We start from the raw sequence: 23046 nt of genomic DNA on the forward strand, positions 1-23046 counted from the left end.
TAGCAAGTCTTTTTCATTTCCGTTCTCACTCATAACCCCCAACCAGCTGCAGGCCCTCTCAGAGCCGGGGGCCAGAATCGGCGGTAATTAGCCACCTGGGGGGATGATGTCTGCCCTGGATCATGGCGGAGGCAACTGCTGCCTGCTTGACTCCTCAGGCTGTCCGAGGTAAAATACCTCTTGTTTGAGGTAACGAGCCCCTTGTTTTGAGGCAACAATTTTCTTGTTTGAGGTTAAGAGCCTCTTGTTTCAGGCCTCTTGTTTGAGGTAATGAGACGTTGGGTTGTTGTTTTTTTTTATGTAACGAGACTTGTAGGAGATCATGTATGTGTGTGTTAAGGGATGTGCGAGTGTGTGTGTGTGTGTGTGTGTGTGTGTGTGTGTGTGTGTGTGTGTGGTCCCTTGTTTTGTTTGCCTATCACCACACATTTGATAACGTAACAACAGCAGCAGCAGGATCAACAACAACACCAACCAAAACAAAAGCAATAACAACAGCAGCAGTAACAACAACAAAAAAACAAAAGCAATAACAACAACAGCAGCAGTAACAACAACAACAACAACAAAAACAAAAGCAATAACAACAGCAGCAGTAACAACAACAAAAAAACAAAAGCAATAACAACAACAGCAGCAGTAACAACAACAACAACAACAAAAACAAAAGCAATAACAACAGCAGCAGTAACAACAACAACAAAAACAAAAGCAATAACAGCAGCAGCAGTAACAACAACAACAAAAACAAAAGCAATAACAACAACAGCAGCAGTAACAACAACAACAACAACAAAAACAAAAGCAATAACAACAGCAGCAACAACAACAACAACAAAAACAAAAGCAATAACAACAGCAGCAGCAGCAACAACAACAACAACAAAAGCAATAACAGCAGCAGCAACAACAACAACAACAAAAACAAAAGCAATAACAGCAGCAGCAGCAGCAGTAACAACAACAACAAAAACAAAAGCAATAACAACAGCAGCAACAACAACAACAACAAAAACAAAAGCAATAACAACAGCAGCAGCAGCAACAACAACAACAACAAAAGCAATAACAGCAGCAGCAACAACAACAACAAAAACAAAAGCAATAACAACAACAGCAGCAGTAACAACAACAACAACAAAAGCAATAACAGCAGCAGCAGCAGCAGTAACAACAACAACAAAAACAAAAGCAATAACAGCAGCAGCAGCAGCAGTAACAACAACAACAAAAACAAAAGCAATAACAACAGCAGCAACAACAACAACAACAACAAAAACAAAAGCAATAACAACAGCAGCAGCAGCAGTAACAACAACAACAAAAACAAAAGCAATAACAACAGCAGCAACAACAACAACAACAAAAACAAAAGCAATAACAGCAGCAGCAGCAGCAGTAACAACAACAACAAAAACAAAAGCAATAACAACAGCAGCAACAACAACAACAACAAAAACAAAAGCAATAACAACAGCAGCAGCAGCAACAACAACAACAACAAAAGCAATAACAGCAGCAGCAGCAACAACAACAACAACAACAACAAAAACAAAAGCAATAACAACAGCAGCAACAACAACAACAACAACAACAAAAACAAAAGCAATAACAACAGCAGCAGCAGTAACAACAACAACAACAACAAAAACAAAAGCAATAACAACAGCAGCAGCAACAACAACAACAAAAACAAAGCTACAACAGCAACAGCAGCAGCAACAGAATCAAAAGCGACAACAACATCAGCAGCAGCAGCAGCAGCAACAACAACAACAAAAACAAAAGCAATAACAACAACAACAGCAGCAGCAGCAGCAGCAGCAGCAACACCAAGAGAAACAATAAAAGTAACAAGATTTCATCAGTTTACCCGCTGTTCGAGGAATTTTTTGTTGTTGTCAATTCGGTTCTCATTCAGAACCCCCACCATGCCAGAATCACAGGTAACCAGCCACCAGGGAAGAGAATGGCTGGGGTCTTCCTTCGGGCAACTGCTGCAGATTGTTTGAGATAAAGAACCGGGGGCTGTCTTTTCGCACGCCAGTGCTGGATTGTGAAATCTGTTGATCGGAATGATGACAGGTGGTCTGATGGGCTTAGCGAGGAAAACATTTCGCTTGTGGACGGATATCTCGTTTACTCCTGTATAAATGTTCTTATATTTTTATCCCTCTCTCTCTCTTTTCTCCCCCCCCCCCCCCCCGTCACTGTGTGTTTGTGTGTGTGCGCGCGCGCGTGTGTGGGTGTACGTAGAGAGAGAGAGAGAGAGAGACAGACAGACAGACAGACAGAGAGTGTGTGTGTGTGTGGGGGGGGGGGGGGATGACAGTGGTCGAGAGAAAGAGAATGCAAGCTTGCGTTCATCACAGGCGATATAATACGCAATAAACAACGTTTAAATAGTCAAAAAAGAAAAAAGAAGGGGGAAAAAAAGAAAAAGAAAAGAAGAAAGAAAAAACAAACCAAGAACAGCAACAAAAGCAGCTTGGTTTCAGACCACGAGCTGAGCACAGTATCGGCCAACCGGTATGGTTCTCATGCAGTTAACAAACGGTACTCCTTCCCACCCCTGACAGGAAACAACACACATCATGGACCCTCTGTGGCCAGCTGCCTTGGCGCCCGGCCAGCCTTCAGCTAAAGAAGTTGATTCACGTCTTTTCCAGAGATGGTTTGACTCTCGGCAACACCCAGTGTATGTCGAGTAACTCCCCCCCTGGCCCCCCTCCCCCTGCCCCCCACCCCCCTTCGACTGCTAACCGTGGATTTTTTTTTATTGGGACTGACAGACCTTAGCGTATAGGACAACATTTGTAGCCACGATTCTGTGAATAATTCTCATCTGTTGCCAACTTATGCTCACTTTATTTGCACACAGGGAAAAAAGCCAGCGTATGAGCAGATCGATGATTGTTCAGGCAAGTACATGCAGTACGCCGGTGGAAGGCAGGCAGTAGTCAGGACGGCAGAGAGGTAAACCCACACAGAGGCAGACACATGGACAGGAAGACAAACAAATGCAAAAGAGTGTTAGTTTGGAAAGTGCATTGCACACACACACACACACACACACACACACACACACACACACACACACACACAAATAAACAACAACAACAAAAACTACTCAATGTCGTAGAAGACTGAAGAATCCCACCTGCTGGAAAAAAAGAGGCAATCATGAAGAATTATCAACATAATGAACTGATATTCCAAATAAATGTTTGACTGTCCCTAGACACGGAAGAAATGACAAACCTAACAATATCCAAACAACACAACAATTTTGCTCACTACCGTATTGGATACATGCACAGAGAGAGACTGAGACTGAGATAATTTATTCATTCAAGGCCATAGCCCCACATGAACACGGGGCAATAACAAAAATGGTAAATGTCATCATAACTGTTAGTGTTTATACAATTGATTTCACAGCTTAATAAGGAAACAAACTAAGACAATACTGTGTCTCTGAGCTTAAAAGCTCTATACAGATACCATGCAAAGTTTCGAATAGCATTATCATCAGTAGATGCCATCAATAATAAATGCCAATATATTTTCATACTTTATACACAATTTTCGTGTAAATGCGCAAAACTCATCCCTAACTAAACATAATAAGCCACCTGCTCTCCTCCCATGTTTAGTGAATCTAACTGCAGATTTGTAATACAATGTAAATCCAAGAAATAAGTCAGTTTTGCATTCCTCTTCAAACGTTTCAAGAAGGCATACAAAATCAAAGGATGATATACATGAAAAGAAATCATTAAATATAAGCTTTGACCTCAAGCCATTGACATTCCAGGAGAGAAAAGACAACGATCTTAAACCATTTACAGAACGAGAGTTCGAAGGTATTAAAGACGAAAAAGAATTATTTACGGAAGACAATGTACTATTTCCCATCTGCAAGCCATCGTCCGGAACACGAGAAAATTCGATCGAAACTGTGTCAACATTTCCAACCGAGCGTATCATTTCACTAACTGAACCCTCACGTGCTCCGCACGAGGTGACCGGGAAAATGCACGGGTGAGAGAGAGACAGAGAGAGAGAGACACAGAGAAAGACGCACATGGGTACAAAAATAATCTTAAGGAGAAGGATCGTGCGCAGGTAACCTTTTTTTCAGCCTCTGCCTTGCCCTTCCATCCACAAACCTTGTCGATCGAGATATGCCAGCTGGGGTGCTGGAGGTAATAGTCGACACATCAACTTTGCGATAAAAGACATCTCCCCATCCTGACAACATCAATTGGACTGGCCAGGGGGGAGGAAGCAGACGGATAAGTAGTAAGTAGCTTCGTGGCGAAGGTTATTAATTTGTGATTTATTCTCTTCCCCTCCTTCTCCACAACTGTGACAGAAGGCTGATAGCAGAGCACTTGCAGCCGTTGATACACCCTCGCTGGTGGCGATATATATATATATATATATTTTTTTTTTTTTGGGGGGGGGGGAGGGGAGGGCGGGGGGGGGGGGGGAGGTTAGGGGCGGCGGGTAAGTGGGGAGAGGGGCAGTGGATGTGGGGGAGGGTGGAGTGGTGGAAGTGGTATGTCTCAGTGTCGGTGTGACGTAGATCACATTCACCTGTGGCATTTATAGGAGTCCATGGTATGGGGGTATATATGGGTATATATATATATGTATGTATGTATCGTGCTCAGCAAAGCGCTCATTGAGCAAGTAGAGAGACAGCACAGGGTTTGTCTGCTGAGTGTGGCGCGAGGATTTTTTTTCTTTTCTCTCATGTGGAAACCGTTCAATGGTGATCCTTAGGATAGCATTAAAATACTGACAAAGAGACATGTGCATATCACGACGCTAAGTCCAAAAACAATGATACTATTCCTACTACTACCACTACTATTACTACCGCATCTACCATCGCGACTACTAATACTATGGTTACTACTTCTACTGCTTCTGATGATATTGATTTTTTTTCTCCAGTATATAAAGGACGGGTTATTAAATGTAAAGTGATGATGCATTGATGTTGCCAATAATCAAACACCTTTGATGATGTGTGTACATAGCTGTGTGTGTCAGGAAAGTGTGTTCCCACATAGTGAGATAAGACAAAGATTCCACTTTGTTAACCCTGCTCCACCTCGACCCCTCCCCTACGCCATTGACACCCACCACAATAATTAGGCATTGTGGCTAAAGGCCGATGTGCATTTATCTTCTGAGTTATCTCTGTCTCTGTCTCTCTCTGAAGACTAAACAAAAAACCATCAATTTCTTCTGTCTGTCTGTTTGTCAAACCCCCCCCCCCCCCCCTGCTCTCTCTCTCTCTTGATTTCATTTCTCTTTGCCCTGAGGGCTGGATTTAAAAAAGCATGTGCATGCTTTTTCCACTTCCCCCATTAAAAAAAGTTCGTTCGTTTGTTAGTTCTCTATTGGCCATGCCTAAAATCTTAATCCTTGCATAAAAAGAGTTTTGAGTTCTGAGTTCTCTCTCTCAGTCTCTTTCTCTCCGTCTGTGTGTGTGTGTGTGTGTGGGGGGGGGGGGGGGGGGGGTGGAGGGGGGGGGGGTGTATGTGTGTGTTTCCCCGTCTGTCTCCTCTCTCTGTCTCTGTCTCTGTCTCTCTGTAAAGTCATTGCCTGACCTTCCACTATCTCAGACATCACGGACACACATACCACCTGCTGTGCTGGTACCCAGTCATCAACACTGGCTGAAGACACCCCTTTTCCCTACCTTCCTCTTGACAGCGTCATCTGGACTGGCCAAGAGGAACCACAACAGATGGATATTTGGATGAATAGATAAACCGAGTTCCCGTGTGCAGCATGCACTTAGCGCACGTAAAAGAACCCACGGCAACAAAAGGGTTATTCCTGGCAAAATTCTGTAGAAAAATCCACTTCGATAGGAAAAACAAGTAAAACTGCACGCAGGAAAAAAAAGAAAAAAAAGCGTGGCGCTGTAGTGTAGCGACGCGCTCTCCCAGGGGAGAGCTGCCGGAATTTCGCACAGAGAAATCTGTTGTGATAAAAAGAAATACAAATACATATATAGATATAGTAGATACAATACGTGGGGAGCCTGCTTGGGCAAGGCAAGGTAGTTATTTTTTTTGCGATTTATGCCCTGAGACTGGATACAGAAGCACTGATGGAAACGGTTGATAAATTCTCGCCGATGGCAATGTGTACGTTTTTGGAGGCTCGGGTTTTTTTTTTGTTTTTTTGTGTGTGTTTTTTTTCTTTCGGTTTTTTGTTTGGTTGGTTGGTTAGTTGTTATTTTTCTGCCGTGGATCATACACACCTGTCGTATATATCTACTTATGAACAAATAGTTTGGTGGTGTGGTGTTTGTGGCGTTTATAGGAGTGAGTTTGGTATTTGTCTGCTCGGTGTGTTGAAAGAAAGAAATTTAAAAAAAAGAGAGAGAAAGAATGGAAGAACAATAGACAGAACGAAAACAAGAAAAAAAAAGAAGCAAAACCAGAAAACCCCCAAACAATAACAACAACAATAACATAAAAAGGTGTGTGTGTGTGTGTGTGTGTGTCCGATGTTTTTTGGTGTGTATTGAATGTAATTTTTTCTAAGGGCCGGGTGGAAAGAAACCTGTACAAATTTACACAATTACCCTGAATTAAAAAACAACAAAACAATCCAACTTTATGACAGACTTCAAAAGAAAGAATTAGAAAACTATTAAAAAAAAAGTAAAAAAAAAAAAGAATAGAGCGAGCCTCTGAAAAAAAAGAAAGAAAAGAAAGTGTTTTGTTTCAAATAACCGGTAAGCCAAAGTATCCGTTGACTCTCGACAGGAAGACACACAGCTTGTGTTTGCTGTGGGACCGAAAGAGAAAGCAGCTTTGTTTCCATTGGCAGAGAGACGAGTCGCTAAACAGCAAGGAGGGGAACCGGGTTTGCACCCAACAACACCGGCACGTGAAAACCGTTCTGCCTGCTGTACCTGCACGTGCCACAGACACTGAGGAGGGGAGGGGGAGGGGGAGGGAGGAAGAATTCTGACACCTCGCCAGCCTCTGTGAAACTGGATATTCTGAACACAGTTCAATGAAACAACGACTTTGACAGACTCACACTCCCTTTTTTTTTTTTTTTTTTGAAAGCAGATGTGATGAAGCGTGCAGTTTGGCTCAGTCAGCTTGTTTTGACGCATTGAATCTGAGTTTCAGTTTCTGTTTCAGTTTCAGTTTATCAAGGAGGCGTCAATACGTTCGGACGAATCCATATACGCTACGCCACAGCCTCTAAGAAGATGCTTGACCAGCAGCATAACACAACGCGCTTTGCATGCATTTGTATTTGTGTCCCCATCAGAGCGGATTCCCCCCCATGGATATTTGCCAGAGGACAGCAGTCTCGTTGCCATGGGGTATTTTTCAGTGCGCTGAGTGCGTGCTGCACATGGGACCTCGGTTTATCGCCCCTTCTGACTGACAAGACGACGCTGCTTTGATTTTCCAGTAAAAAGAAAAAAAATGATAATAATGATAATAATTAAAAGATAAATAAATAAATAAAATAAGGGAGAAAGGGCTCTAGCGGGATTCGATCCCAGACCATCACGGACTCAGCATTGACAGATGAACGTCTCACCAAAGCCCCGCGCACAGTCCTCTCTTCTCCCAAGATGTTCCAGTGTCTCCCGATTCTTGCATCAGTTCTGGCTTTCCCTTCAGCACTGACTCTGTGTCTGGACTCTGAGATGCGGTGTGTGTCCTCCTCTGACTTCTGGGCTTGCCAGCTTCCTGCTACTAGTTTCAGTTTCAGTAGCTCAAGGAGGCGTCACTGCGTTCGGACAAATCCATATACGCTACACTACAATTCCTGCTACTAGATGTAGTTCATTTCTTTTCCTTTCTTCTTCTTTTTTATATTCTTTTTGTTTTTTGTTTTCTTTTCAATTTATTTTTTTTATTTTTCATCTTTCCTTCCTTTCTTTCTTCCTTCCATCCATCCATCCATTCATCCATCCATCCTTCCCTCTTTCCTTCCTTCCATCCATCCTTCCTTTCTTCCTGCTTGTCTTTCTTCCCTTCCCTTTCTTCTCTCTCCACCTCTCATTCTCTCTCTCTCTCCATCTCTCTCTCTTTCCTCTTTATCTCTTCTGTCCCGTAACCACCCATTCATTTTATTGTACTTATTTGGCATTTCCTGCTCGTCTCATTCAGAGAAGCACATTATACTTACTATTACAAAGTCTGGACGAAGTATATTTTGTTCGCAACAAGAGTCGAAAGAGGGTTGCAGAGGGTTAGCGGGTTCCGTCCATCGCACAGCACACAGACGGCCCATTTCTCTGACAGCATGGACGATATGCAGTGAAAACAGCTGATAGCTCATTTCAGGTGCTGTGACTGACAGAAGTGATAACTAGGGAAAAAATCCCAGACAACTGATGCCTTTTTATCTTGATGAGACGCAATAGTCAGGCTGGGAATGGTGAATGAACGAATGTATGAATATGTGTTCGTTCGTTCTTTAGTTTAACGTCTTTTCACTATCAGTGATATTAGACGATAAAAAAAAAAAAAACACACCAAAAAACCAAAACGCCCAAAACAACACAAAAAACAAAAAATATCTAAACGGGGTGGGGGCCGGGGGGTGGGGGTGGGAGAGGGAAACAGAAAAGGTGGAAATCTACCCCCCAAAAAATGCATAACTAACATGCAGTTACATTTAACAGTAACAATTCAATAATGATAATGATAATCAGAAACTATTAAAACAATTCTGAAGTGCATTAAAGGACTGTAGAAACGGGGCTATGAACCAATGCCGAATGTATGGGTGAACATTGTCTGGGCGCTATATGACAGCTTGATAGTACTGTTTTAAATCATTGCTCACCTTGAGTCGTATTCGATGCGTGTATATTTCTTTGTTGTTACAATGTTTCCAACTCCCACATTTAGACACTTATAACATCGATGAACTAATGTGTGTGTGTGTGTGTGTGTGTGTGTGTGTGTGTGCGCGCGTGTGTGTGTGTGCGTGTGTGTGTGTGTGTGTCAGAGAGAGAGAGAGAGGGAGAGAGAGAGAGAGAGAGAGAGAGAGAGAGAGAGAGAATATTTGGGTTCACATTCAACCCGCCGGCTTTCTCTCCTCTGACTTGTGTGACTGACATCTCCCTTCTATCCCGCTGTTTAATGCTGTTGTGCATTTCTTTTCCTTTCTTCCCTTTTCTTCTTTTAATTTCTCTTGATCTCTCTTTCTCTCTTTGTTCAGTTTTCTTTGTTTTCTGTTCTCTTTGTTCTCTGTTTCTGTGTCGGTGTGTTAATGTGGCTGGGTGTGTCTGTCTCTCCACACTCTGTTTTCCTCTGCCTGTATTATCCTTTCATTTTTCTTCTCTCTTCTTCTTGTTTTTCCTCCTCCTCTTCTCCGTCCTCCTCCGCCTACACATTCACTCTCCTTTCTTCTGCCCATGTGCGTTTCCTTCGTCATACAGACCCATACCCTCGTACACAGACCATGACTGCCTGCACGTTGAGGTTAAACGGTCATACTCGTACATACGTGTGAACTTGGGAGTCGGGGCCTACAAAACGAAGAAAAAAAGACTCATTACTGTTGATGAATTTAAAATGAAACTATATGTCATATCTTCGTTCTTCTTTTTGAGCTTTACATGTTGTTTCTCACCCGTCACAACTTATATTTATGCTGTACAGATTCTGACTGCAGACACACACCAGGAAAAAAAACAACAACATCATAACGTCACTACATTCCGGGCCAGATTTCATTTGGTTTTTCATTCAGACCCTACCTCGTTCCACAGTCTCGTGAGTGGAAGGTAATGACAAGGAATTAGGACACTCTGCAGGTTGCCATTAGCGCGGATCTTTATGGCAAAACTGCATGAATGTTGATTGAATATCTATTTTAGGGTATAGTATGTTATCGGTTTACTTTTTTTTCTGTTATAAACAAGTTGGAAAACAGACTTAGAGCAAACAGACTGAAAGGTTATCGGGTGAACATTGTCTGGGCGCTATATAACAGCTTGAGAGTACTGTTTTAAATCATTGCTAACCAGAGTCGTATTCGATGCTTGTATATTTCTTAGCTGTTACAATGTTTCCAACTCCCACATTTAGAGACTTACAACATCGATGAGCACCATAATTCGACAGCAGGTTTTTGTGGATTTCAGCCTGTGGTAGAAACACTGTGGTTCCAAAACAAACAAAAAGTCGTAAATTTTAAATAGTGGGAAAATAGAAAGCGATAAAAAAAAAAAAAGAATGATGCTGATCTGCACCTGTTAGTACATAACAAGATACGAACATAAATCGAAAATCATACACAAACACAGATACAGTAGAAATTAGGATACATACAAGTGCATATCAATATAAAAACTCGTGCATACTCACACATGCATGCGCTGCACACACACACACACACACACAACACACACACACACACGCACACACATACACACACACACACACACACAAACTCTCTCTGATAGATACGAAGAAGCGGGCTACCTGAGTGAGATGCACTCAGACACCTCTCTCTCTCTCTCTCTCTCTCTCTCTCTCTCTCTCTCTCTCTCTCTCTCTCTCTCTATATATATATATATATATACAGATAGATTGCACTCTCTTCGTGTCCTGGGCCCCGCTCCTTGCAGAAAGCACTGAGGTAAATACCAAGACCGGTTAAAAAAAAATCAACAACAGCACGCTCTTCATGTCTTTAAAACTTGTATTCTAAAAAAGTAGCAAATTTTCGAGAAGAAGCTGTTTTTGCAGCGTACTGTCGTTGATATATATATATATATATATATATATATATATATATATGTGTGTGTGTGTGTGTGTGTGTGTGTGTGTGTGTGATGTGTACGCTACATATCTCCTTTGTTGTCCAAGCAGCTAACCTAATTGTATGGTGGCCCAACAGGTATGTTTTACTGCCACTTATCCTTTCTGTCAAAAGCAGTGTCAGCTACGTGGGTGATGGGCCAACAGCTGTCTTCATCACGTATCCACCTGGCTGCCAAAGGGGCTTTCAGCTTGATAGGCCAAGGCCTTTTTTTTCCACTGCTACATACAAATACAAATTTGTCAAAGAACGAGAACGATGGGAAACAGGGAGAAAGTGGAGCCGGAGGAGAAATAACGAGAGAGAGAGAGAGAGGCAGAGAAACAGAATGACGGAGACAGAGACAGAGAAAGAGATAGAGGGAGGAGAGAGAGGGGGGGATGGGGGAGAGGGAGAGAGAGAGAGACAGAGAGAGAGAGGAGAGAGAGAGAGAGAGAGAGAGAGCGGGGGAGGGAGAAAGAGACAGAAAGAGAGAGGGAGAGAGAGCGATAAGAAAGAGACAGAGACAGAGCGATAGGTGAGAGAGAGAGAGAGAGAGAGAGAGAGAGAGAGGGGGGGGAGAGAGAGAGAGAGAGAAGTGGAGAAAGGTAGATAGAGAGTGAGTGAAACAGAGAGACAAAGAGATGCCAAGAGAGACAAAGACACAGAGAAACAGACAGCGACACAGACCGACTGAGACGGAAAGCTACGGAAGCATCACTATCTAAAAAACGTGTGCTTGCTTTTGACCAACTGGAACCCATGAGGACCTCACAGGACGGCAGCATTTGGCACCACTCAGGATCCTGTCTTTGTTTCAACCCCCCCTCACCCTCCCACCCGCTAAAATGCCATGCATTGGCCTTGGTTTAGCACTGTGATTGAATACACGTCCTTTCTCTCCTGACATAAATGATCTGGTCTGGGCAATTTTTCCTTTATTTATTTTTTTATCTTTTCTTTTTTTTCTTCCGCTTTTTTTCTTCTTCCCGGCTGTCTCAGTGGCATTACTCCCAGACGGTGTTGTGTTGTGTTGTGTTGTGCTGTGCTGTGCTGTGCTGTGCTGTGCTGTGCTGTGCTGTGCTGTGCTGTTGTGTTGTGCTGTGCTGTGCTGTGCTGTGCTGTGTTGTGTTGTGCTGTGCTGTGCTGTGCTGTGCTGTGCTGTGTTGTGTTGTGTTGTGCTGTGCTGTGTTGTGCTGTGTTGTGTTGTTTTGTGCTGTTGTGTTGTGCTGTGTTGTGCTGTGTTGTGCTGTTGTGTTGTGCTGTGCTGTGCTGTGCTGTGCTGTGCTGTGTTGTGCTGTTGTGTTGTGCTGTTGTGTTGTGCTGTGTTGTGCTGTGCTGTGCTGTGCTGTGTTGTGTTGTGCTGTGCTGTGCTGTGTTGTGTTGTGCTGTGCTGTGCTGTGCTGTGCTGTGCTGTGCTGTTGTGTTGTGTTGTGCTGTGCTGTTGTGCTGTGTTGGGCTGTGCTGTGTTGTGCTGTGCTGTGACGTGATGCGTTGCGTTGCACTGCCATGCGCTGTATTGTATTGTATTGAAATGTATTGTATTGTATTGTATTGAAATGTATTGTATTGTATTGTATCGTACCGTATCGTACTGCATCGTCTCATATTGTATTGTATTGAAATGTATTGCTTTTGCTTTTTGTTACAACATCTTTCTCTAAACTTAGCGCTGTTCTCCCAGGGAAGAGCAAATTAGCACATGGATCACCACCCACATTTTCCTTCTCTAGTTCTGTCTGCAAGCATATTTTCATACTATAAAAATGATTTTTTTTAAAATACAGGAGTATGCCACTGACAACCCGTTTTGCAGTCAAGGGTTCTTTTACGTGCGAAAAGTGCATGCTGCACGAGGGGATCTTCCTTTATGTTCTCATCCGAAAGACTTCTCTGGAAGATCTACGTAGCTTACCGCGTCTTTATCCCGGGTACAAATCTAGGGCAGTCTCTCAAGACCAGATCAGCGCGTTGGATATATGTACAGGTCAGTATCTGTCATTTGTTTCTATAAGCAGATGAAGTGCACGGCATAGATATATCCAGGCGCTTTTAAACTGAAACTGAAACGGCGCCGATTCGCTAGAACACAGCCACACACACGATTGTTCTGTCACAGACCCGGTGTCAGAGGTCCGGGAACGTCTCAGTCAGTGTCAGTGTGACGTCACACAGGGAGGTCAGAGGAATTCTGGAAACGTTTTCTCTGGGGCGTTCATTCCGAGCATCACTTGATCAATGTATCAGTTACCGAAAACACAATGATAAAGGAGACAGTTTCGTGTCGCGCACTTTAAAAGATAAGAGCTAAAACAACAACAACAAACAACAGCAACAACACATGAAAGAGAAACTATGTAATCCACGGACTTTCAAACAGCTGGGGATAAAAAAAAAAAGAAGTTTGTTTCCACCATTCTTGCCCCAACATCCCCCTCCCACCACTTTCTACCCCCTACTGTCCCTTACGCACACAATTCTCTCCCCTCTATACCCCCCCACCCCCCAACACACACCCCCTTTCCGGCCTCTTCCAAAACCAAACCAGAAAAAAACCAGCTCACCTGTAATACGGGCCTCCACATAATCGACGGAAACGTGGTAACGTCTACATCCCGGTAGCAGAAACACTCTCACACAGCTCCTACCTGCGAAAACCACCCGCCTTGGGTAGAAAACACCATGCGAGTGCGGTGAACATAACGCACGAGAGTGAGAGAACAGTAACAGCAGCAGAAGCAGCCGCTGCCTGTTGTGACTGATTCAGCAACGAGGCTTTTGGGGTAGTCGTTGGCACCTTTTTCTCTGCTAACTGCTCCGGTTCTCCTTCTCCTGCAAACCATACACTTCACCCCGTGCTTACGTTACAGTATAATCCTTACATCCTCTCCCTCTAGTAGCCCACTTCTTGTTTTCATTCTCACTAACCTTACATCCCTTCCCTCTAGTAGCCCACTTCCTGTTTTCATTCTCACTAACCTTACATCCCCTCCCTCTAGTAGCCCACTTCTTGTTTTCATTCTCACTAACTCTTACACACCCTCCCTCTAGTAGCCCACTTCTTGTTTTCATTCTCACTAACTCTTACACACCCTCCCTCTAGTAGCCCACTTCTTGTTTTCATTCTAACTAACTCTTACACACCCTCCCTCTAGTAGCCCACTTCTTGTTTTCATTCTCACTAACTCTTACACACCCTCCCTCTAGTAGCCCGATCTTGTTTTCATTCTAACTAACTCTTACACACACTCCGTCTAGTAGCCCACTTCTTGTTTTCATTCTCACTAACCTTACATCCCTTCCCTCTAGTAGCCCACTTCCTGTTTTCATTCTCACTAACCTTACATCCCTTCCCTCTAGTAGCCCACTTCCTGTTTTCATTCTCACTAACCTTGGTTGGGGGGGGGGGGGGGGGGGGGGTGCGGTGCAGGTGTGTGCTGATTATCTGGTTGTGGTTTTCCGCAATTCATCTTTATTCTTATCTTATCTGTCTATTATAATCAATGCGCAGTATAGTAGGCTATGTTTATATTTATATTCAAATAATGTTTCTTAATTCTTTCTGTTTTTACATTAAGAATACTAGTTATTACCTGCAGTGTGTGGATGTAGGTATGAAACGATGTATGTGATATTTTTTACATTTGTATCTTCGTAATATTTGTAGGGGCTGTTGTTGGCTTTTACAGTTATGGTCCCCATGTTGTTTACTTGTCTATGTTGTGATAATGCACCTGACCAAATTTCTCCATTTGGAGATAAGGAGATAATAAAGTTATTCTTATCTTATCTTATCTTAGTAGCGCACTTCTTGTTTTCATTCTCACTAAATCTTACACCTCTCCCTCTAGTAGCCCACTTCTTGTTTTCATTCTCACTAATCTTACACCTCTCCCTCTAGTAGCCCACTTCTTGTTTTCATTCTCACTAACCTTACACCTCTCCCTATAGTAGCCCACTTCCTGTTTTCATTCTCACTAACCCTTACATCCCCCCTCTAGTAGCCCACTTCTTGTTTTCATTCTCACTAACCCTTACATCCCCCCTCTAGTAGCCCACTTCTTGTTTTCATTCTCACTAACCTTACATCCCTCTAGTAGCCCACTTCTTGTTTTCATTCTCACTAACCTTACACCTCTCCCTCTAGTAGCCCACTTCTTGTTTTCATTCTCACTAACCTTACACCTCTCCCTCTAGTAGCCCACTTCTTGTTTTCATTCTCACTAACCCTTGCATCCCTCCTCTAGTAGCCCACTTCTTGTTTTCATTCTCACTAACCCTTACATCCCCCCCCTCTAGTAGCCCACTTCTTGTTTTCATTCTCACTAACCTTACACCTCTCCTCTAGTAGCCCACTTCTTGTTTTCATTCTCACTAACCCTTACACTCCCCCTCTAGTAGCCCACTTCTTGTTTTCATTCTCACTAACCCTTACACTCCCCCTCTAGTAGCACACTTCTTGTTTTCATTCTCACTAACCTTACACCTCTCCCTCTAGTAGCGCACTTCTTGTTTTCATTCTCACTAACCTTACACCTCTCCCTCTAGTAGCGCACTTCTTGTTTTCATTCTCACTAACCTTACACCTCTCCCTCTAGTAGCGCACTTCTTGTTTTCATTCTCACTAACCTTACACCTCTCCCTCTAGTAGCCCACTTCTTGTTTTCATTCTCACTAACCCTTGCATCCCTCCTCTAGTAGCCCACTTCTTGTTTTCATTCTCACTAACCTTACACCTCTCCCTCTAGTAGCCCACTTCTTGTTTTCATTCTCACTAACCTTACACCTCTCCCTCTAGTAGCCCACTTCTTGTTTTCATTCTCACTAACCTTACATCCCTCCTCTAGTAGCGCACTTCTTGTTTTCATTCTCACTAACCTTACACCTCTCCCTCTAGTAGCCCACTTCTTGTTTTCATTCTCACTAACCTTACATCCCTCCCCTCTAGTAGCCCACTTCTTGTTTTCATTCTCACTAATCCTTGCATCCCTCCTCTAGTAGCGCACTTCTTGTTTTCATTCTCACTAAATCTTACACCTCTCCCTCTAGTAGCCCACTTCTTGTTTTCATTCTCACTAACCCTTGCATCCCTCCTCTAGTAGCGCACTTCTTGTTTTCATTCTCACTAATCCTTGCATCCCTCCTCTAGTAGCCCACTTCTTGTTTTCATTCTCACTAAATCTTACACCTCTCCCTCTAGTAGCCCACTTCTTGTTTTCATTCTCACTAAAAATTGCGAGTCTATGAGTTTCACTTTCAATTTGAAGGTGGTGTCAAAAGCACGGGCTGATCCACATACGGTGTTCCACATCTGCGTGTAAAAAAAAAAAAAAAAAAAAAAAAAAAGCAAGCAAACAAAACCAGATGTCTGACAGCAGTGCCATGATACTCTCCTCATCTGATTCATCAACTATTCCTCCACCCCCATGCCCCCCCCCCCCCCCGGCCCACGTCCCACCCGGCATACACACACGGTACTCTGCAGTTTTTTTCAGAGTCCTGTTCCCTTCTGGTACTCTCCACGGAACTGCCGCTGTGTCTGGAATCTCAGATGCCATTCATTTCCTCCTCTGACGTGTTTGCTTGACATCTCCCCAGCTATTTAATGTTGCACATTTTCTTTCTTTCTTTCTTTCTTTCTTTCCACCGCTCATTTATTCTTTCTTTTATTCTGCATTGTTCCTTCTCTCTGTCTGCCTGTTCTGTCTGTCGATTGGTCTGCCTCTCCTCTGTCTTCTCGCTTCTTATCTCCGTTCTATTATCTTTTTTTCTTTTGTGGCAATTTTGGTGTGATTCACTCGCCTTCATTGGCAACAACAACAACATCAGCGACAGAAAAGATAAACAAAACATTTTTATTTTCCCTTTCCTTTTTCCGTTTTTTTCCCCAGCGTCAGTTTTCCACTAATACACGTGATTAATTTTTTTACTTGTTTTCTCTGCCTTCTTCTTCGTCTCCTCTTTTAGTTGCTTTCTTCCTCCTGTCTTTTCACTTCTTTCTCTTTACATCCTCCTCCTCCTCTTCCTTCTCCTCCTTCTTCTTCTTATCCTCCTCCTCCTTCTTCTTCTTATCCTCCTCCTCCTCCTTCTTCTTCTTCTCCTCCTCCTCCTCCCTCTTCTTCTTCTTCTTCTCCTGCTCCTCCTTCTTCTTCTCCTCCTCCTCCTCCCTCTTCTTCTTCTTCTTCTCCTGCTCCTCCTTCTTCTTCTCCTTCTCCTCCTTCTTCTTTTTTTTCTTCTCCTTCTTCTTCTTCCTCTTCTTCTTCTCCTCCTCCTCCTACTTCTTCTTCTTCTTTAATAATAATTATAATTATTGTTCCTTTCATTATTGTGTTATAGTTGTTGGAATATTCTAATTATTCTCCTCACCCGTCGTTTCTATTATGTTGTCGTGTTTTATTCTTTTTTTGTTTTTTTTGGTTGGTTTGTTTTTTGTTTCGCGAAATGGTCAGATATGCAAATACGTCTTTACTGTGCCTGATTCTTCACCGATTAAAGATTCAATCAGTTTATCTTTCAGTCCTTCTTCTCGTTGCTTTCTCACTCTTATCTTTTCAATTCTTTTTTTTTTTTTTTTACCTTCTACTTCTTCTTCTCTCTTGCTTTCTCGCTCTTTGCTTCTTTCTTTCATTTTACCTCCTGTCTTTTCAACGTCTTTTTCTTTTTGTTTTTTCTCCCCCCCATCCCCACTCCCGCCAGTCATAAGATAGGTTTACATGATAAGAATAACTTTATCATCAAGTTTACATAATAAGAATAACTTTATCATCAAGTTTACATGATAAGAATAACTTTATCATCAAGTTTAGATGATAAGAATAACTTTATCATCTCAAATTAGAGAAATTTGAAAGTAAAAAACATCGGAAAAAAACAGATATTGATAATGATATAACGAAGACACGAATGTAAAATCATTGCATACATCGTTTCGTACATTCACGCCACACAGTGCAGGTAATTATCTTAAATGCACTCTCTATGAGTGCCTTCACCTCTACACTCCATCTCGCTCTCTACGATCGGCTTCGGATCCACTCTGTTTACGCATACTCAGATTTAAACATTCGACTGTTGGCCGCCGTTCTTTCTCTGTCTCTGGACCTTGCAATTGGAATGAACTTCTTCTTTTGCTTCGTCAAGTCTTCGCACTCAGCTCTTTCAAGTCTGGCGTTAAAACCCACCTCTTCCCAAAATAGCCTCCCTTCCCTGCCTCTTCCTTGTCTTCAGTTTCTACAGTTCTAGAGTTATGCACGCGTGTGAATGACTGGTGCGAAAGCGCTTTGATTTGACTCTGCACAAGATTTAGTGCTATATAAATACCATTATTATTATTATTATTATTATTATTATTATGTAACAGCAGGGAAAAAACCCACGTTGTTTTGAATACATGAACATAACATATCATATTGCACACTGATCGTCTCTTTCCACTCCGTCCGACTTTTCTTTCACTCCTCAGTTCACTTCTGTCTTCTAAGTTCGTCATACGGAATTGGAATCTTTATTATCAGTATAAGATGCTTTTCCTTCTCCTCCCCACCCCCTACCCCAACCCCCACTGGTTCTTGTGTGTTCGTTCTTGCTTTCAGCTTTTCATTTCAGTTTTCTCCGTCACAATTCTTCTTCTTCTTTCTGTGTAACGTGTGTGATGTGTGTGTGTGTGTTGGAGCTCATGTACGTTTATATGTATTTGACTGTGCTTTCATATCTGTGAAACTGCATGTTCGGTGCATATCTGTTATGCATGTGTGGGTGTATATGTGAATGTGTGTCTTCATGTTTTACCCTTTTTTTTTTCTTTTTTTTTTTTTTTTTTACATTATAGTTATTATTTATTATTTATTTATTTGTGTAAGCTTATCTATCATTTATTCACCTTTTTTTTTCTTTTTTTTTTCTCAAGGCCTGACTAAGCGCGTTGGGTTACGCTGCTGGTCAGGCATCTGCTTGGCAGATGTGGTGTAGCGTATATGGATTTGTCCGAACGCAGTGACGCCTCCTTGAGCTACTGAAACTGAAACTGAAACTGTGTATGCGGGTTATGATTGCAGATACGCACCTGCAAAAACATCATTAACTTGTGGGCAGGATTTCATCTGGCTTCTTGTTGAGTGCTCAGCAGGTGCAGACAGAGGCAATCACCAGCAGTCAGGGAATCCCTGCGGGCAGCGAGTTACAGGTGGACCCCAAGGAGGTAAGTGAATGCTGGTTTAATAATGTCTATGTTTTGGGTGTTGTTGTCGTTTCATATACGGCTCTGTGTTCAATTATCAAACGCGTTAGAAAACAAACAGATGCACAAAACAAACAAAAAACAAAGAAACAAACAAGCAAATTGAAAAAAAAAAGTATAAATGAACGAATGAAAAAATGATAAATAAATAAATAAACCGATAAATAGGTAACGGACTGAATGACTGATGTAAATGAACGAATGAATAAATCATAAATAAATAAATGAATGAATGAATAAATAAATAAGTAACTGACTGATTGACTGATATAAGTGAACGAATGAATAAATGATAAATAAATAGATAAATATATATATATATATATATATATATATATAGAGAGAGAGAGAGAGAGAGAGAGAGAGAGAGAGGATGAGATAGATAGATAGATAGATAAATAAGTAACTGAGTGACTGACTGACTCATGACTGACTCACTAATTCATTAGCCAATCAACTAAACAAATTAATGATTAAGTAATAATTCAGAAATGCATACATTAAAACAATAACAACAGCAACAAAGCTCACCGCCCGTCATGACAAAGTAGTTAGCATGACGGACTGACAACCGCCAGGACACGAGTTTGAGGCAAAGCTGATGTGTGTGTGTGTGTGTGTGTGTGTGTGTGTGTGTGTGTGTGTGTGTGTGTGTGTGTGTGTGTGTGTGTGTAGGCGTGTGTGTGTGTGTGTGTGTGTGCGTGTGTGTGTGTGTGTGTGTGTGTGTGTGTGTGTGTAGGCGTGTGTGTGTGTGTGTGTGTGTGTGTGTGTGCGTGTGTGTGTGTGTGTGTGTGTGTGTGTGTGTGTGTGTGTGTGTAGGCGTGTGTGTGTGTGTGTGTGTGTGCGTGTGTGTGTGTGTGTGTGTGTGTGTGTGTGTGTGTAGGCGTGTGTGTGTGTGTGTGTGTGTGCGTGTGTGTGTGTGTGTGTGTGTGTGTGTGTGTAGGCGTGTGTGTGTGTGTGCGTGTGTGTGTGTGTGTGTGTGTGTGTGTGTGTGTAGGCGTGTGTGTGTGTGTGTGTGTGTGCGTGTGTGTGTGTGTGTTTGTGTGTGTGTGTGTGTGTGTGTGTGTGTGTGTGTGTGTGTGTGTGTGTGTGTGTGTGTGTGTGTTTAAGCCCTTGGACGGCTCCTACAGTACCCACAGCTGACTGTACTGCGGGCCCAAATTTGAAGACTGGGACCACACAGTCGATGATCGTCCGCTTCAGAGATGTGTCTTTAGAGGCATTGCTTAATCAAGATTCCTAACCAACACTGCAGGTAGCTGTACATATTTCTACAGCCTGGTTGACGCCGGGGTATATTACGAAAGGAAGCGTAAAGTACATCCTTGTCACGTGGTCCCAAACCTAACATGAACCTTTCATAGTAACATCATCACCATTCCCCTGCCCCCCCCCTTTTTTTTGCGCATAGAGTTGACTTCATCAAGATTTTGCGCATTATAAATATTAATTATTATTAGTAGTAGTATTTTTTACGTATTTATCTATTTTCCTTTATTTATTTTGTTTATCTATTAATTAATTAATTTTTGTTTTATTTATTTATTTATTTATTTATCTTTATTAATTTGATTTGATTTGATTTGATTTATTTTTATTTATTTATTATTTTATTTTATTATATATATATATATATTAGTGTTAATTTTTATTTTATTTATTTATTTATTTATTCATTTATGTTATTTATTTTATTTTATTTTATTTATTTATTTTTTTCTCAAGGCTTGACTGAGCGCGTTGGGTCACGCTGCTGGTCAGGCATCTGCTTGGCAGATGTGGTGTAGCGTATATGGATTTGACCGAACGCAGTGACGCCTCCTTGAGCTACTGATACTGAAACTGATACTCCCCATCAACACCATTCATCATGAACATGGGAAATAATCGTCCCGCAGTTCTGTGGCCTTTCATGCACTGCTCTCATGGCTATCTCCTGAGGACTTTGTGGCAGCGCTGGGACCTCAGCAGTCGACCCCGCGGTGAGGCTGTGTGTTCCTGTATGGGGGACTCGGAATGAGCGGCGTGGGCGTCATTCATTTTGCCCATCGCTCCTGGTGGAGCATAGGCCATCGACGACCCCTCGCCATGCACTCTGTTCTGGGCTGTTCTAGCCATTCCAGTCCAGTTGGTCCCTTGCTGCTTCAGCTCTGCCTCGGTATCTCGCCTCCAGCTGTTGCGAGGCCGGCCTCTCTTCCTCTTTCCCTGCGGGTTCCAGGTCAGGGCTTGGCGTGTGATGCTGGACGCTGGCTTCCTGAGGGTGTGTCCGATCCAGCCCTGCTTCCTCCGCAGTATCTGCTTGGCCACTGGTTCCTGTCCCGCTCGGGGTGTAATGCAGCTGAAACAGTAGCAGATGGTGGTGCCGGATAATGATAATAATGATAATGACAATGATAACAATAAATGATGATGATGACGATGATAATACTGATAATAAAAATGATGATAATAATGATAATAATGAGCGCAGTGATGATGATGATGATGATGATGATGATGATAATGATAATGACAATAATGAATGACGATGATGATACTACTACTACTACTACCACTGCTACTACTGCTGAAAATAATGATGATACTACTACCACTACCACTACTGCTACTACTACTACTACTACTACTACTAGTACTACTACTGATGATTATGATGATGACAATAATAATAATGATGATGATAATGATAACAATAATAATGATAATAGTAATAATGATGATGATGATGATAATAATAATAAATTGTAAAATAAACAGGGTTTATTGGTTCATAGTTTGTGTACCAAAGGTCAAAAACACCATTTTGAATCATGTCATCTATGGTCGCATTTAGCGCTTATTTCATGGCTGTCATAATGTTTCCAGTTGCCGGATTTGGAATCCCATAAAAAAACACAACCGAAACATACACAACAATATCAACAAACAAACAAACAAACAGCAGACGTGCGCGCACTCACACACGCGCACAGAGAAAATGGAAAGTTAGGGAGAAAAGAAACATAGACACACAAACACACAGACACAGAGACACACAGACACAGAGACACAGACACACACACACACACACACACACACACACACACACACACACACATATATATATATATATATATAGATAGATAGATAGATAGATAGATAGATAGATAGATAGATGCCTTCGCGTTTTCATAATGGAGAAGGAAAAGCGTGAAAATCTGTGCCAGCTTCACCCCTTAAAACGAGACTGTCTGCATAAATCGTCTACCATTATCCCAAAGTTTCTTTGAAGAGAATGCTTGAATGTGATACAGCAAGCTCGCAGCTCGCGCGCGTCGCACGCGCACACAGACACACACACACGACACAGGCACACACACACACGCGACACACACACACACACACACACACACACACACACACACACACACACACACTTATACACTGTGTTCTGAATCAGACTAAAAAACAAAAACAAAACAAAAAAAGAAACGAAAAGAAACGATAAAACCGCTCGACTCTCTTTCTGCCTCATCTCTCTCCACGGTAACAGGCTACGTGATGGAGAGTTCAATGAACTGCAGTCACCCACAGGAGGCGGTGGAGGAGGAGGAGGAGGAGGAAGAGGAGGAGGAAGAGGAGCAGTAATAAGAGGAGGAAGAGGAGCAGTAAGAGGAGGAGGAGGAGGAAGAAGAGGAGGAGGAAGAGGAGCAGGAAGAGGAGGAGGAAGAGGAGGAGGAAGAGGAGCAGTAAGAGGAGGAGGAAGAAGAGGAGGAGGAAGAGGACCAGGAAGAGGAGGAGGAAGAAGAGGAGGAAGAGGAGGAGGAAGAGGAGCAGTAAGAAGAGGAGGAAGAGGAGGAGGAAGAGGAGCAGTAAGAAGAGGAGGAAGAAGAGGAGGAAGAGGAGCAGTAAGAAGAGGAGGAAGAGGAGGAGGAAGAGGAGCAGTAAGAGGAGGAGGAAGAGGAGGAGGAGGAGGAAGAGGAGGAGGAGGAGGAAGAGGAGGAGGAGGA

General features: G+C 42.5%; 1 protein-coding gene across 1 annotated transcript in view; it reads right to left on the reverse strand.

The window, feature by feature from the left end:
- LOC143290276 (testis-specific serine/threonine-protein kinase 2-like) overlaps positions 1-13565 on the reverse strand; it is a 34401-nt gene extending 20836 nt beyond the window's left edge. The window contains exon 1 of the mRNA XM_076599622.1: positions 13386-13565. The gene's annotated coding sequence lies outside the window, so the exon portion shown is untranslated. The remainder of the gene's footprint in view (positions 1-13385) is intronic.
- Positions 13566-23046: the final 9481 nt, after the last annotated feature.

The sequence above is a fragment of the Babylonia areolata genome, chromosome 1 (assembly GCF_041734735.1).
Source record: "Babylonia areolata isolate BAREFJ2019XMU chromosome 1, ASM4173473v1, whole genome shotgun sequence".
In the NCBI taxonomy this organism is placed as follows: domain Eukaryota; kingdom Metazoa; phylum Mollusca; class Gastropoda; order Neogastropoda; family Buccinidae; genus Babylonia; species Babylonia areolata.